The sequence below is a fragment of the Euphorbia lathyris genome, chromosome 3 (assembly GCF_963576675.1).
Source record: "Euphorbia lathyris chromosome 3, ddEupLath1.1, whole genome shotgun sequence".
In the NCBI taxonomy this organism is placed as follows: Eukaryota; Viridiplantae; Streptophyta; class Magnoliopsida; order Malpighiales; family Euphorbiaceae; genus Euphorbia; species Euphorbia lathyris.
In genome coordinates this window covers 10,716,556-10,731,500 of record NC_088912.1, presented here as the reverse complement: position 1 = coordinate 10,731,500, position 14,945 = coordinate 10,716,556, and the positions used below count along the sequence as shown (strand labels likewise).

Genomic DNA, 14,945 nt, shown 5'->3' with positions numbered 1-14,945 from the left:
CAGAACAGAAGAATAAAGAGGCAGGAAGCAGCACGAAATTTTTGTGTATCTTAAAAAAAATCATTCAAATCGAAGACTATGGAAAAAACATTCAGAAATTAATTTCATCTTAATGGTAATCAATCTGTCATCCCCCAATTACAAGATTTGATTACTAATTCTTAGTTGTCTTTAGTTCAGCCTCCTTTGGAGTAAGGATTTTCTTCCTCATATCGACATTTGCTTTGCAATAGAGTTCTTTCTTCTTTCTACCGACGCAAGAAATACCAAACCCCCTCTCTAATAAGGTAGTCCACGGCACGCAACAGAACACAGGTAAAATACAGCAGCTCTCGCCCCGTATCTCTTTGAAAAGCCTCTCTCCCGAAGCCATAATGACAAATGTATTCGGCGAGTGCTATAACCACTATTCAGAATTCAAAGGAAAGTCTCACATTTTGAGAGGAAAATAAAATTACGACTGGGCCAAAAGGTAGGGTCCAATTTGGTTCGGCATTCACGTCGCCTAGGACGTGAGTATACCCTCAAGTCCATTGCGGTTTGATTGCATCCATTGCACGTGGGAGTTCCTTCTGATTGGTTGTTAGTTAAGACTTTATAAAATAATAAAGGCTTAATATATTATTTGCCCCCTGAACTTGTCCAAAAAGCTTGATTGGCCCCTGAACTTTCAAAGTGTCTTGATAGCCCCTGAACTTGCATAAATGTTCAGTTAGCTCCCTAAACTTATATAAAATGTAATCAATTGATCACTCAGTTGCAAAAAAATAAGTTAAATACGGAAAATATACTGCATGCGAGTTAAAAGAAGTAAAACAATCAAAATTGGAGTATTGCGATTGTAATATTAGAGAATAAAAAGTTTATAGTTAAGCAAGTAATAACTTTATATTTACTTTTTTTTTTAATTATGTAATGACATTCTAAGACACGTGGAATACATCTTCCGCATTTAACTTACTTTTTTGCAGCTGAGTGATCAATTGATTATTTTAGGCAAGTTTAGAGGGCTAACTGAACATTTTATGTAAGTTTAGGGGGCTATCAAGGCACTTTAAAAGTTCAAGGACCAATCAAACTTTTTAGACAAATTCAGGGAGCAAATAATGTATTAAGCTAATAATAAATTAGGACATTTATTACGAGGGATTAAATTGTTTAATAATTCAAATATTTAAGTACTAAACAGTCAACCAATCATTAATCGCCACTTGGTAAGCCTATGAGTGGTTGCCTATTTTTCTTTGCTTCCTCTATAAGAATAGAGCCTTCAGAAAACTTCTTCATTTCACATATTAACATATTCACCAAATCAAAATCAAACAAAAAAACCCCCAAAATTTCAGCAAAAAAGTTGAAATCAAGTCTGCAAAAATGGAGTTTGGAAGCATCATTGAGTTCTTTGAAAACAAGACCATTTTAATCACTGGTGCAACTGGTTATCTTGCAAAGAGTAAGTAAATTAATGCTTCCTTTCCTTTCGGTTTTCGGGTTTTTCCATATCGATTGTAGAAATAACGGGTGTTAGCTAGATTGATAACTGTGAGACAGAAACCTAGTCGTTTGAGCTGGCTTTCGGGGTGTGCAACTTGTTATCTTGCAAAGTGTAAGTAACTTAATGAGTCCATTCCTTTTAGTTTGTCGGGTTTTCCCATATCGATTGTAGAAATTACGGGTGTTAATAAGCGTGAGGGAGAAAACCTTGTCGTTTGAGTTATTTTTCGGGGGTGCAACTGGTTATCTTGCAAAGAGTAAGTAAATTAATACGTCCCTTCCTTTCGTATTGTCGGGTTTTTCATATCCGTTGTAGAAAGAACACGTGTTAACTAGATTGATAAGTGTGAGGGAGAAATCTTGTCGTTTGAGCTAGTTTTCAGGCTGTGCAACTTATTATCGTGAGTAAGTAAATTAATGCGTAATATTAACAATCCTAAGTTTAAGGTAGAGGTGTTGAAATGGGTCATAACTCATTTAACGATCCGGTTAACCATATAATAAACGGATTGGGTTAAGCCATTTATAAGTTGGGTTATAAACGGATCGATCCTGAGTTCTTTCTCGTCCCAATTTCTATAAAAAAAAAATATATAAATGGATCGATCCATCTAACACATATAATAGATGAGTTGGTCACGAGTTAGTTGGTTGACACATTTAATAATTTGTAAAAACGAATAAAAAAAACTAAAGAAATAGGAAAAATAGGAAACAGAAAAATGTGAAAAACAGAAAAAATTTTAAAAAAAACGAACAAATATATATATATATATATGAAAAATATGAATGTACGTGAAAAGTGAAATAATCTTGCATGATTATTAATTGGATTTGACAAACATACACTCTAATCTCAATTCAAATTAATAGTAGAAAGTTTCTGCTTTTTTTATATAAAACTTTAAGCTGGTAAAATTAATTTTTCTTTCGTTTTATTGTTACAAATTCAATTATTTTCTTGTAAACATATCAATCAACTAACTATAGTACATATATTAGTGTATGCTATTCAGCGAGAAACTAGTAGCAATTCGGCTCTGGATCTAGTTATTGAAGACTACAAAATCCTTATTAAGGATATAGTTAATGTGTCAATTTCTTTTATTCATAAGTCAGCGAATTCCACTGCTCACTCTTTAGCCCGTGCAGCTACACCTGCTTTTGAGAGGATAGTCTGGATTTCAAAACCTCCTCCTTGTGTCTGTACTGCTCTTGATTCTGATATTTAATAAAGATGACTCTTACTTGTCAAAAAAAAACTATAGTACACATATATAATGATCTAATATTATTCCAAATACTCATTTAAATAAATATATCAACAATTATACAATGTATTAATTTAGAGTTAAAAATCAACATTTTATTATGATTTGCATAGAGAATAACAATTAAAGCAATTTTCACACTCTTTTAATACCTTGGTGATATATTTTTAACGTAAAAAAATTATGAGAACTTGAATTTAGAGACGGTGGAAGAAGACACACGTTGCCAACACATCCCGCCCATCAGAAATCTTTCCTTATACCATGTTACATTTTTGTTCATATTTTCACGTTTTTTAATGTTTTTAGAAATTGGGAAAAGCAATAGTTAATGAAAAGAAATGATCTTTCAATAATTATATTTCAATGATGAAATGAAATGATAATTATTTTTCAATAATTAATTAAGTACAATTTTTTTTTATAGATTTTCTATTTCTTTCCAATATGAAAAATATTATAATTAATTAATGAAAATATTGATATGGTTAATATTGTTTTTTTTTTCAGCTTATGTATGTGGAGAAGATAGTGGAACAATATTAGAGAAGCCATTTTCAATGGGTAAAGCAAAAAAAGGAACAGAAAAAATAGTTATTGAAAATGAAAAAAAATTGGCTCAAGAAAAATTGGATCAACTTCATTCTGAAGATGTTTCTGAGAAAGCAATTTCAGCTGCCATGAAAGATTTTGGTTTAGAAAGGTAATACTACATCTCTTCATGGATCGGGTTGGACCGGGTCCAACGTGCTTTTATCTAAAAATGCTCAGCCCAAGTTCAATCATGTTCGTGTTAAGTTAGGTGGGTTTGTGTCGGCTGGGCTCGTGTTTAAAAATCAAATATATACATTTACTAATTAATATAAATAGGACGGGACATCTCGTGCTAATAAAATAGACGGTTTTAACGGGTCTGGGTCAGATTGGATTTAAGGTCAAATTTTCTTGTCCAAATCGGTATTAGGCACATGAACATGTCTACTTAATACATATATGATCCCTCTAACTTGCATTGAAAACCCTAATAATTTCTCAAACTTTCAAAACGATATTTTCGCCACCTCAACTTGCTTGAAATGTCACTGCTAACCTTTGACGTTATCCGTACGCTCTATGTGTTACTCTAAATTTATTTAAGTCGAGCTGCCTGAAAGATTATTTCAAACAAGTTGACGCGGTGAGAAGATCGTACTAAGTAAGTTGAAGTGGCGAAAATGTCACTTTGAACAAGTTGAGGTAGCGGAAAAGTTGTTTTAAAGTTTCAGGAGGTCATTAGGTATTTGGATGCAAGTTGGAGGGGTTGCATGTGTGCTAAGCGTTAACTATATTATGCTTAAAAGAATGGCTTAATACATATCTAATATCTGCGACTTGCAGTTAAACATCTAATGGCACTATAAAATTTTAAAACTATATTTCTATCAACTCAGTTTGGTTGAAACAATTTTTCCTCTCTCTCAACTTGTTTAATTAAACCAATCTCTTTATCGGTTCAACTTGCTTAAACTGTTAGTGGCACATAAAGTATATAGTACTGTCATGTGAGCTACGACTGTTTAACCAAGTTAAGGAGATGAAAAATTCGTTCTGAAAATTTGGATGGATATGTATTAAGTTTAAACTAATATTATAATTATGTAGCAAATCATTTAATTTAATTTTTAATTTTTAATATTTTTTCCTCTAGTGCCAACCTAATTACGATGAGGGTTCATCTTTTTACTTCCTGAAATCCATTTTTACTTAATTTTTAAAATATAATTTGTGGTGTTACTTTGAATAGGGCAAGAGTTTTTGGATGGCCAAACACGTATGTATTCACAAAAGCAATAGGGGAGATGCTTTTGGTGCATTTGAAAGAGACTTTACCTGTTGTTGTTATTCGTCCAACTATGGTTTTGAGTACTTATAAAGAACCTTTTCCTGGTTGGATTGAAGGTATAAAGTAAGTGATTCACTTTTCTCATTCTCACAACTTTAATATACGTCTACAAAACACTTTGCGACTTTCCATATTTCATGTTGAATTCAATTATTTGAGGTTGTTTTTTGCTCAAATTATTTGTCTCGCCTTCATTCGTACAAGACCAGTTCGTTATACTCCTGCTAATTTTCACATGATTATGTCTCATATTACAGAATACATTGTGATATCAACTGTTTGACCCAACACCATGTGTATATTAAGACATGTTCCACGACTTAAAACATGTCTATATTGAAATAAAAACATCGTCATTCATTTTCTCGTGTTGAAATCAGTTCATTTTCTGCTCGAACCATTGTCCCAAAACCATACTCAAGACCAAATCATTGCAAGCTCCATTAGCTATCATATGACCGTAACATAAGAAAATTTGTAATCCACATTTCTATCTCTCATTCAATCTTTGACACGTGACATAATTTTTCTACTTTAATTCTAATAACTTTCTTTAACTTTGGTTAAAGTAGCATAATTATGTCACGTGTTAAAAATTAAATGAAAAACTGATAGGATGATAGAAAAATGGGAACATCGAATTTTCTTCTGGTGATAACAATTTGATATATATAATTTACACTAATTCAAGTCCTAACAACTCTCTCTGCATTTTCGATGTCAAATCTAATATATTTCTTTTAATAATACTAACATATTGAATTTCAATTGTAGAACAATTGATGGTGTAATTGTTGGTTACGGGAAAGGAAAAATAACATGTTTCTTGTCCAATCCATAGTTAACTCTTGATGTGGTGAGTTATTATTTAAGATTTCTAGTTAAATTATACTATATATCTTTGGGTTCGGATTCAGTTTGTCTAGGGGGTATCAACCTGGTTGAAATGTCCTGGTTCTTCCGTCCCGTCCTCCACTTTTAAATAATAAAAAATCTATACTATATATAATAATGAAAGCGGAGAAAATTCAGAGAAAATGTGTAGAAGCTCTTTTTTTTATGACTGGGCATCCATATATTATAGTGTGGAGAAAAAGATCATATAATTTTTTAGTAGATGGAAAAGTCTAATTTGTCCCTCAACTTTTATTATTTATTATATTTGTTGTGTTTTGAAAATTTAATAGTGTTCCAAATATTTCTTAAGTTAATTTTAATCTTTGAACTTTTGAAACATTAAATTTGTCCATGTATTATTGTCGTATCAATGTCGAATGAAATTAATTAATTTTAATCTATCATCTTAAATATATTAGTTATTTTATTTTTTGTGTTTTGAAAATTTAATACAATGTTTCAAGTATTTATCGAGTTATTCCATTTTTTTGCATTTTGAAAATTTAATGCAGTATTCCAAGTATTATGGTGTGTAGAAATATATATTATCAATTATTTTCTTATTATGAGGAGGTATAATATTTTGTGTTTATTATATCAATAAACATATTCAGAGTGTAATTTTGTAAAGGATGATACCCTAACACTTTTAACTTAAAGTTATTATTAATTTTATTTTTATGTAAATAATATATAATTAAGAAATATATAATGTATAAAAAAAATTATTGATCCGCGCAACGCGCGGACATAATAATAATAATAATAATAATAATAATAATAATATTATTATTATTATTATTATTATTATTTAGTGTGACATTAATACGGTGAATTTTATTATTATTATAGCCCCTAATTTTATTTTTTAACATAAATTTTTTTGAAATTTACATTATTATAAAATTAATTTATAAAGTTAAAGTCCAAATTAATCAATAAAAATCGATTAAAAAGGCTTAATACATCATTTGTCCCCTGAATTTCCCCAAAAAATTTGATTGACCCCTGAACTTTCAAAATGTCCCAATAGTTCCCTAAACTTGTATAAAATATTCAGTTAGCCCTCTAAATTTGCGCAAAATGTAATAATTGATAACTCGGTTGTAAAGAAAAGTAAGTTAAATGCGGAAGATGTATTGTGCGAGTCTTATTTAGAAAAAGTTAAACGATAAAAATCGGGATATACGGTTCTAATATTAGAGAAGACAAGTTGTATAGTTGAACAAGTAATAACTTCATTTTTAATCTATTTTTGAATTATGTAATAACATTCTAAGATGCTTCGAATACATCTTCTGTATTTAACTTACTTTTTTACGACTGAGTGATCAATTGATTACATTTTACGCAAGTTCATGGGGCTAACAGAATATTTTATGCAAATTGAGGGGGCTGAGTTCAGAGGTCAATCAATATTTTTGGACAAGTTCAGAGAACAAATGATGTATTAGTTAGTGTGATATTTAAATTAGAAAATAAATAAATTAATGATATTTTTTATTTATTATGACAGATACCATCAGATATGGTCATAAATGGAATTATTTTAGCTATGGTGGCAAGAGCAAAAAAAAGTTCAGAAATAGTATATCAAATAGGATCATCATCAAGAAATCCAGTGGGATTTTCAAATTTTCGTGATTATACATTTCGTTATTTCTCTGAAAATCCATGGATTAACAAAGATGGAACTCAAGTTCATGTTGGAAAAGGAATTCTCTTTAATTCTCTACCTAGCTTCTATATGTACATGACTATTCGTTATCTCCTTCCTTTGAAGGTAATCATTTTTTACATCTTTATTTATTTATTGCGTTTTTATTTCCGGTCACTGAAGGGGTGGAGATAGGGGTGCCAGGTGTCACGGGGCCAAGTCTGAGCCAGGTCAAAACCCCACGGACGCCTTGACTTTCTTCCAAATGTCGGCCAGCCAACTCCTACCGAAGGGGTCTATCCCTTTATAAATATGTCTGTCGGAATTTCGTCCTAGAGGGTTTCCTGTGGTTAACCTCGCCCTAGAATGGGTACGCACTATGGGCACTCGTCGACCCCATAATGTCCGTAAAGTTCCCCTCTACGGAGACATCCGCTTCCCTTCACGAAGGACGAATGTCCGACTCTCCTGTCCCTAGTGGACGAGGGTGGATCGCTTAAGCCAGTACCTACTACTGACCTAGGGGGTGGTGGAGATCCGATGCCAGGATAGTCTTTGTCCCCTATAGTGTTGCTTATACCAACTCGGTCTCTACCATCAGCATACGTTGATATGTCACATTCACCACTCAATACCGAAGCCTCCTCATAGCTTTACCAATGCTTGGGGTTGAGTTTGCCTATGGTCAAACTCCCCCCCCCCCCCTCCCCTTTACATCCTCCCTCACTTAGAGGATCAACATCTTCGTTGATCAAGTCCGCCTCCTCTAAAGAGAGTTTCACTTCCTCCTCGAACATCACCGAGGTTCCGCCAAGTTGTCCTCACTCTTCTTTTCTGTTATTAAGGGTCTTCATCCCAATACTCTTCCTTTCTTCAGGACCTTTATTCAAATCTTCTTCCTTCATCCAGGGTCTTTCATCTCATTCTTCCTTCCTCTATAGTGTTGCTTATACCAACTCGGCCTCTACCATCAGCGTATGTTGATATGTCTCATTCACCACTCGATACTGAAGCCTCCCCATAGCTTTGCGAATGTTTGGGGTTGAGTTTGCCTATGGTCAAACTCCCCCCTATGCCAGGGGGCTTCTCCAGCCTCCGACATCACTGATACCAGTGATGGTCCGACCCATTGTCCCCGACAAGTTGAGGGTTTGGGATGCACGATGGTCCCCAAAAGTATCTGCTGAAAAAAAAGCAGAGAAAGATGTAGAATGAAATTGAAAAAACTGGCCCAAAAAGTGCAGTTACTGTAAAATTGGCTCCCCAATAGAGCAAATATGTATCCACCATTGTATATAATGAGGGTTAGTTTGAGACTAGTCTTAGAGTTGCTAGTAGGGTAGGGATCCCTCTTTCTATTGAGAAATGCCCCGATAGGGATGAGAAATCTCGGAAAAAAATTCCCACAAAATAGAGATGGAGAATTTATTGTCCCTACAATTAGAATGGGAACGGAGATGAGGAATGCTCTTCTTACTTCACAGAGATTCGATCCCCGACTTTATCTGAATCCCCAAAAATATTATATATATATTTGTAACAATAATATCAAATTTAGTTTCTTTTATTAATTTAATGTTTTTTATATAAATTTAATTTTTTTATTAATGTATAAAATATAAAATAAAAAATAAAAAATCTCCAATAGATGATTTGAACTCTGTGGGGGCTCTGATGAGTCAAGGGTAGGAAAAGTTTCTTTCTCGATTCATATACGAGAACAGTGAATTGTACTTCGTCTCTGTTTATAAACTCTGGCGTGTCAAAATGAGTTATTATGTCTTAACTATGTTATAATGTATGTGTTCCATATAATTTTATATGACATAAATGATGATACGTTTTATATAATATACTAAATAATATTATATAAAATCTTAAGAAATTTACATCTTTGTACAATTTACAGGCATTACAAGTGGCAAATATAATGTTACTGAAGAAATACGAGGAAATGTATAGAAATCTTGATCGTAAATTAAAATTGGTGATGAGATTGATAGAACTCTATACACCATATTTATTATTCAACGGCATGTAAGAATTTTTTTACATTATTAAATTCATATTAATTATCACCTAATTATGTTTATATTTATCTAATTAATTAATATTATTTTTTTTTTTAGATTTGATGACACAAATTCGGAGAAGCTAAGGAAATTAGCAAGGGAAACATGTCGAAGTGATGAGATAGATATGTTTAAGTTTGATCCAACTGAAATTAATTGGGAAGATTATATGATGTCTGCTCATATTCCTGGTCTTGTTAAATACGTAATGAAATGATTAATTAATCAAATAAGTTGATGTTCTTGAAGATTAGGCAATTAAATTGGAAAAATTAATTCCTTATTTATATATTTTATATAATTAATTATGTAATTTGTACTTCTTGGGAGATATATAGTTTGATTATGTTGGAAAATTAGGATTTTATCATTTTTTTTTGTATTCTTATATATAGAATGTATTTGCTATGATTTATATAAATTTAGACTATTAATTATTGAATTAGAGTTGCATAATATACTTGATTTCTTTTTTCCCCTTTGGTGGAGAAACTTTTTGATACGGATCGAAATCGTCTGAAAGTTTTAATCGTAAACTAACAAAGATATTTATTCTCTAACTAAACTAGAAGGAGTGAATCCCGAGTTTTATGGACTAAATCCATAGGAATATGAAATCCCCATTGTTGAAGGTGAAAACCTTAACAAGCTTCTTGAAGAAGATTAATATTTGATTGATAAAAAGTTAAGGTACTACAAAGAAAGAGATGAATTTATATCATCTAAAACCTAATTGCCAAATTACAATAAAGGGTAAAGAACATAACTAATTAAAATATCAAGATAAGGGTAAATTGGGTTAAATATAAAGGGGCGGCATAGGTGTGAATATAGGAGTGGTAGAGTTGTAATTAGGGAGTGGCAAAGGTGTAAATAAGGGGTGACAGGATTGTAATTAAGGAGGAAGTTGGAGTAAGGAGCAAGTTCCTTAAAATGAAGGCACGCGGAGCGTGCCTAATCCAAGCCCCGCGTATGTGACCTCCTGGACTTCTCTCCGTATCAGTCCTCATTCCACGCGGAGCGTGCCCAAATCTAGGCGGAGCGTGGATTGGCTGCTGAACTCTTCTCCGGATCAAACCTTCCTTCACGCGGAGCGTGCTTTAATCCACGCGGAGCGTGCCTGAGCTGCTGGTGTGTTGTGTGGCACTGTTTTGGCCTCTTTACTCGCTTGTTGCTCGTGCTTGGTTCTTCCTCCGACTTCCTTCGTACGGACCCGATCCCAGAGGGAGATGCCCGGCATCACTTTTTGTGTACAAGAGAGAAGGTACAATACTTTAATGGTAGCAAATAAGAGTAATTTCATCCATAACGTTATAAATTGTGTAAATCTATTTTTATCGTTTATAAGTGAACCAATTTTACTTCTGTCTACAATTATATTCTACGTAGTCATGGATCTCGTTATTTTCATTCTACATATGTGTTATGTTACTACTCATCAACGCCAAAACAACTATATATATATATATATGAACAAAAAAATAATAATACAACAACAACAACAAAGCCTTAGTCCCGAAATGATTCGGGATCGGCTAACATGAACCATCATATAAAACCGTGAAATCAAGTCGTGTCAGCGACATAAATTCGCTCCCTCCACTCCGTCCTATCCACTACCATATTTTCCTCAATTCCTAGTAAACTCATATCACTCTCGATCACCCTCCTCCAAGTTTGCTTAGGTCTTCCCCTACCCTTCACCACTACATCCCTTTTCCACTCTTCGGTTCTCCTAACCGGCACATCAAGCGCTCTACATCTCACATGGCCAAACCACCTTAGTCGGTTTTCTCTCATTTTATTCTCAATAGATGTGACCCCTACTTTTGTCCTAATTATTTCATTACTCACCCGATCCTTTCTCGTATGACCACACATCCATCTCAACATATGTATCTCCGCCACTGACATCTTATGGACGTGGTAGTGTTTCACTGCCCAACACTCCGTACCATATAACAATGCTGGTCTAATTGCCGTCCGGTAGAATTTTCCCTTCAATCTATTAGGCATGCCGGGGTCACAAAGGAAACCCGTAGCACTCTTCCACTTCGACCAACCAGCTTTAGTCCTATGAGCAACATCTCCATCTACTTCTCCATCTGTTTGGATAATAGATCCTAAATACCGGAAGCATTCTGAGGCCTGAACAACTCTCCCATCTAGGGTGATTGTCCCTGCCTCCCTACTCCTATGGCCGCTAAACTTACACTCCAAATATTCTGTCTTACTTCAGCTCAACTTAAAGCCTCTAGATTCTAGAGTTTATCTCCATAGTTCCAACTTCCTCTCCACTCCTTATTTCGTCTCATCAACCAACACAATATCATCTGCAAACAGCATGCACCATGGTATACCATCTTGAAGTGAACTTGTTAGTTCATCCATAACGATGGCAAAAATAAATGGACTTAGTGCGGAACCTTGATGCACTCCAATCGTAATAAGGAACTCTTCAGTCTTCCCAACACTAGTACGTACACTCGTGCATGATCCCTCATACATGTCCTTTATGATGTCAATATATTTCCGCGAAATACCTTTCCTTATCAAGGCCCACCAAAGTACTTCCCTTGGTACCTTATCATATGCTTTCTCCAAGTCAATGAAAACCATATACAAGTCTTTCTTCTTATTTCGATAGTGCTCCATTAATTGTCTCATTAGATGGATGGCTTCCATAGTTGATCTTCCCGGCATAAAGCCAAACTGGTTTTCCGAGATCTTCACCGTCCTCCTGAGCCTTTGTTCGATCACTCGCTCCCAAAGTTTCATAGTGTGACTCATTAATTTGATTCCCCAATAGTTGGCATAATCTTGGACATCGCATTTGTTCTTATACAAAGGGATTAAGATACTTTTCCTCCATTCTGATGGCATCTTATTGTTTCTCCAAATTTTATTGAAGAACGTCGTCAACCATTCGATTCCTCTTTCTCCCAAACATCTCCAAATATCAATAGGGATGCCATCAGGTCCTACTGCTTTCTTCAACTTCATCTTACTTAATGCCATTTTGACTTCACCCTTTTGAATTCTCCGCAGGCATTCATGATTTATCATATCGTGATGGATACTTATATCGCCAACATCTTGTCTGCGATCTCCATTAAATAAGTCATCAAAATAGGACCTCCATCGTTCCATGATATCCTTATCTCCAACTAGGACTTTCTGGTCCACATCCTTCACACATTTAACTTTTTCGAGATCTCGTGTCTTCTTATCTCTCATCCAATAAATTCTATATATGTCTCTTTCCCCTTCTTTCGTATCCAACCTTGTATACAGATCCCGATTCACCTTTGCTCTAGCATCCCGTATGACCTTCTTTACTTCCCTTTTAGTCTCTTTGTATTTTTCGTAGTTCTCGTCACTCCTACATTTCCCCAATATTTTATAGGATTCTCGCTTACTCTTTACTGCTTGTCGTACTTCTTCTGTCCACCAAGATGTGTCCTTACCCGGTGGCATGCTACCTTTAGATTACCCTAGAACTTCCTTCGCTACTTCCCTTATACTATGCTCCATCTTAGTCCATATCGAATCTATATCTAAATCCATATTACAAGTCCAAATATCTTTTTTGGTCATCTCATCCACAAATTTTTGTTGATTCTCCCCTTGCAATTTCCACCACTTAATCTTAGTCTCTACTTGTGGTGTTTGTTTTCTTATACATTTCCTACTTCGAAAATCAAGCACCACTACTCTATGTTGGGTTGTCGTACTCTCACTAGGGATCACCTTACAATCAATATAACTCTTTCTCCAAGCACTCCTTACTAAGAAGAAGTCAATTTGGCTCGCATTACCGCCACTCCGATAAGTCACTAAGTGGGATGTTCTCTTCATAAACCATGTGTTCATGATACTCAAGTCATAGACTGATGCGAATTCCAAAATATCATTTCCTGCTTCATTCTTATCTCCAAAACCATACCCTCCATGAACACTCTCAAACCCATCTCGCCTAGAACCCACGTGTCCATTGAGATCACCCCCCAGTACCATTTTTTCATCCCTAGGAACCTGTTGCACCACTTCCTCTAAGTCCTCCCAAAAAGCTTGTCTTATAGAGACATCTAATCCTATTTGTGGCGCATATGCACTAATGACATTCACAACCTCGTCCCCTATCACTAGCTTAACACTCATAATTATATCGCTCTTTCTAGACACCGCTACTACATCATCAATATATTCCCTATCAATAAGAATACCTACTCCATTTCTACCCTCATCCTTTCCTGAGTACCAAAGCTTATAACCCCAAGGAGCTATCTCTCCAGCCTTGGCTCCAACCCACTTAGTTTCTTGTAGGCACATTATATTTATTCTCCTCCTCTTCATAACATCTACAATTTCAGCTAATCTTCCTGTCAAAGAACCTATGTTCCATGTCCCAAAGCGTAACCTACTACCCTTACCCCTACCCCTACCATTACCGTGGACTAGCTTATTTACCCGCAACCCTTGCATATTTGACACCACCCCCGGGTCCTGGGGTGGCGCGCCGCTTCGGGGCGACGACCTAGCAACCCTTGCACATTTATCACTACACCCGGGTCTAGGAAGTGCAGCGCGTCGCTAAGTAGGGAACGCCCCAACGGTATTTATATTATGGTTCATGTCATGAGATGTGGCTAAGTTTTACATTGGCCGCCACAAACCTACCGCAACCCTCCTTCTTTGTCCGGGCTTGGGGACCGGCTATAAAGGCCACCAAGTGACCCTCACAGGCGGAGTTTCACTATGTACACGTGTCTTTGATCTCGTGTAAAACACAAGATAGTTTCTTAAAAAAAATTCACTGTGTTAGAACTAATATCAATTCCAAGAGATAACGAACAGAAAGAACACAATTATTTTTGTCAGTAATATGAAATTACATAAAAAAAAGACATAATTTGCTCACTATTGATAATCGTCTCCCAAGATACAATAACTTTATTGGCCGAACACAATTGAGTGCATATGTTATCACCGGAATATAACAAAACAGAAGAATAAAGAGGCAGGAAGAAGCACAAAATCATGGCAAGAGAACACAAAATTTTTGCGGAAGTTCTATGTACATTCTGTAATTTTTGTGTATCTTGAAAAATAAGAAGATCATTCAAATAGAAGACTATGGAAAAAACATTCACGAATTAATTCCATTTTAATGGTAATCAATCTGTCTTTGTAACCACTGTTCAAAATTCAAAAGGACATTCTCACATTTTGAGAGGAAAATAACTTTGTTATGAATAATATATATATATATATATATATATATATATATATATATAAGAGGGCTCTTGTGAGAACCCTTTCCTAGGTGAGAACTCACCTTAGATGAGAACCACAAAAAACTATGTAGTTTTAGGGGTATTTCATTAACCAAAACGCTGTGTTTTGGTAATAAGTTGCGCGCGTTTCTGAAGTTGAACAGTTCAGTCGCTTCGTTCCTCGACTTCTTCCTCATCTTCTTGCTCATTTCTATCTTCTATCATTTCTCTTCTAATCTAGCGTCGATCAACTTTGGTTTTGATAGAAGATTTGCGCTCTGTATTTCATCGATTCTACCGTGTATTTGTTCCTCTTAACTCTGGTTAGTTGCTTATCTTTTTCGTTTTTTCTGTTCATTGTTTTTTTTTTGCATTTTTTCGTTTTTTGGTTTTTTC

At 34.7% G+C, this 14,945-nt stretch overlaps 1 pseudogene; it reads left to right on the top strand.

The window, feature by feature from the left end:
• The first annotated feature begins 1,322 nt into the window (after positions 1–1,322).
• Positions 1,323–9,490, top strand: LOC136224611 (fatty acyl-CoA reductase 3-like; annotated as a pseudogene).
• Positions 9,491–14,945: the final 5,455 nt, after the last annotated feature.